Source organism: Lutjanus erythropterus, chromosome 12, assembly GCF_056507025.1.
Source record: "Lutjanus erythropterus isolate fLutEry1 chromosome 12, fLutEry1.hap2, whole genome shotgun sequence".
NCBI classification, from domain to species: Eukaryota; Metazoa; Chordata; class Actinopteri; order Lutjaniformes; family Lutjanidae; genus Lutjanus; species Lutjanus erythropterus.
Genome location: NC_139328.1, coordinates 23,484,423 through 23,487,862, shown reverse-complemented (window position 1 = coordinate 23,487,862; position 3,440 = coordinate 23,484,423).

The following is a 3,440-nucleotide window of genomic DNA, read 5'->3' as shown; positions in this document are numbered from 1 at the left end:
CCTTGAGTTGATTTTATTTACAAGCACAGGATCTGATATTTGCATGAATGTCAATTCGTTTTAATTAACTCTCATTTTTTATAATGTTTGGGGGTAAAAGTACATACATCAGTCCCAGCTTGACTTAAAGTAGAGGTAACATCAAATATTAATGTAAGAAAATCCTGTAATTCAGTGACGCAACTCTTGAGGTAAACCTGCCTGACGAAGATCTTGAAGGTTAAACTGTTGCATCATAAATGTTTTGGAAGGCTGCAATACTTGGCGTGTGGAGCAGCTCTCTGTTTCTTGATTTTGTATGCAGCTTTTGTCTTGCACCTGCACCATACTGGGTTTAGATGTGTGCACCGGCATTTTCCACCCTGATGTAACCCCACTGATCAGATGAGCCCTGGATTGACATTACAGTCATGTTTTCAGTATGTTATTTTGAAGCACTTTGAACTGAATGTTGTCTTAACACTTTATAAGTTGAAATGTTTAATATTCTGGTTAGTTTGGCCAAGTTTGCATTACTACAACCATTTCACTACCACCTGGAGATACAGAAGCTGGGGCCTTTAACCATTTAGCTCAACATGTAAACTATCTATGACTCTTTCAACTTGTTTCAACCATTTATCCATTAGTTTTTTGGCCATGTATTTCATCTGTCCCATCACTAGCTAATGATTTCAAACGTATTTCTTTCAGCCAGGCCGATGTATTTCTACCATATATCAATTACTTCTAGCTATTTTCAACTATTTATAAAATATGCAAGATAACGTTCAGCCGTTTATCCATTACAGTAAACCTACCTATTAACCATTTATTTAACTAGATTTTCTCTTTTGACTGTTCCATGATACTTAACTAACGCTTTTCCAACCATTTATCCATTATTTTATCTGTTGAAACATTTAATGAAGATAGTCTAAGCTATTTCAACCCAGCTTACATTTAATTAACTATTTCAACTGTTTACTCCAGCTAACGGTATTAATTATGTTCCATCAGCAAAAGTTTTCAGGCAATTCAGTTTCAACTATTTATCCAGTGCTTTTAGAAAACTTTTTCAACTCTTTATCCATGGTGTTCAGCTAACTGTTTCAACCACCTTTAATATTTTCATCTGTTTAACCAGTACTTCTAGTGAACTTTTACAACCCTACGTCCATTACTTTTCGCAAACTGTTTCAATAATTTATCCACGACTTTTAGCTGTTTCAACTGTGTATCCAATACTTTTAACTAACTTTTCCAACTATTTTTTAGCTATGCCCTCTGGTGGCTGGCTTCAGTATAGGTTATAAATCACGCCTCCCCAGTGTTAATAGGTAGAACATGATCCAAACTAAAACATCCAAGTATAAGTCAAATCAATTTTTCCCAAAGATGTAGGTAGTTCTTATCACGCTGATGTTTGTTCAACTGTTCATTTTTTCATTAGTTTGGTTTTTATAAGTTATTTGATGCTATCAAAAGACAATTTAGCCCTATTTGTCTGTTTATTTTCATCCTAACACAAATTATGTGGATATATTTTTTAATCAAATTATAATTCCTGTTTTTTCAGATTATCTGGGCTGCTCCACCAATTCGCACCGATTCTCCCCAACTACCCCTGAGATACAAGTACCCCTTATTTGGAATTACTGATGTAGGCTACTCATATTCAGCATCTTTCCACAGACCCCGTAACAGACACAACCCTCCGTCTCTCTTGGTTTTCAGATCTGTTAATTTTTAAAACAACAACTGTCTGATACTGAGTAGTTTTGTGGATAATGTTGATAACAGAAACCTATGATTAAAGCTGTCATCCACTCTCTTAATTGGGATAATTCCTAGTTATTAAAATGTGTGAGACCAAACCATTTCTCTTTTTTGTTGAACCTGAAGGACTCCAATTTTAGAACCACAAATTTAAAGCTTTGTGCAGCTCTTTAAAAAAGGACACCAAATTGTTTTTTCTTTATTTAAAATAAAAAAGAGCAGCACTCTCTTTTTTGTCTATTCCCACAAATGGCTGGAAAGAAGCTCGTCTTTTTTCTCACACGTCTTGGCCCCTGTCGGCCTCTTGAGTTTCATGCGGATATATTTTTTGCCTGGACACAAAGAGATGGAGGGATTAAGGACATTGAGAAACCTTTCAGAAACCACAGATCCCTGGAGAGCGGCACGAACCAGGGAGGCTGAGAGACCAGAGAGTGGAGGAGGAAAAACAAAAGCCCAGGACGTGAGGAATACAATTGGTCCCATACCCTTCTGCTTTTAAATGAGAAGACATTAGCAGGCCGTCATTCTGTAACACTGCAAACACACACACTCAGCCTCATTCTCATATGGACTCACACACTCCTACTCATAGTGCTTCAGGTCCATTTTATTGTCATTTTTATTGACTTCATTTTTCATTCATGATATTATACAGTTTTACCTCCTTAGGGAACGTTGCCATCTCTGCTCTCCACTTTTGTTCTCGCTTTGCCATCTTGATAGTTTTCCCTTGTGAGATACTTCAGTGACAATTCAGCTGATGTGAGATTCATAAAATGCTATGAGACAAAGAGGAGGAAGAAGAAAATCTAATTCAGTGTAAATCTTTGTTGTCTTATTTGTGCCTTTCTTACGTCATGACGGTCACCACTACATTCACTGTGTCAGCCAGTGTATGTACTGCAGAGGTGGCAAAAGTACACACATTCTTTTGTGTAAAAAAAAAAGATTGGTAAAAGGTAGAAGTACTGATAAAACTTCTTTACTCAAGTAAAAAGTATAAAAGAAAAAGTGTCCCTGTGTTCTACTGGCTGCCTCTGTGCAAAGTTCCTGAACCTCACCTTTTCTCCCTTTCTTGTCTGTTTTGTTTTGTTAGCATGTTACGCTGTTTTTCATTTTGGTACATAGCTTTCATCTTGTTACGTCTTTTACATCATTTTTTTTGTCACTTTTGTTACATATTCTACATCTTTTCTCATTTTGTTACGTCATTTTCATCTTGTTAACATCTTTTTTATCATGTTATGTTTCTTTTGTTTTAAGTACTTCGCGTCATTTATTGTCTTGTTACAGCTTTTACATTGTTTTTCATTTTTTTTGACTCATTTTTCATCTTGTTATGTCACTTTTGTCTTATGTTGTTTTTGTCTTATTATATAATTTTTGTCTTGTTACATATTTTACATGGTTTTGTCCCAATACGTTATTTGCATCTTTTCCATAATATTTTTGTCTCATTATGTTGCTTTTGTCTTGTTACGTCTTTTACATTGTTTTCATCTCGTTACATCGTTTTCATCTTGTTATGTCTTTTACGCCATTTTTCATTTTAATTTTTCATTCCACATTTCAAATGTGGTAAGTAGAGTACAGACATTGGCGTTAAATGTAGTTAGTAAACGTAAATATGTTTCAGAAAAAAATAATTTAAGTAAATTACAGATACCTGAAGAATTTAC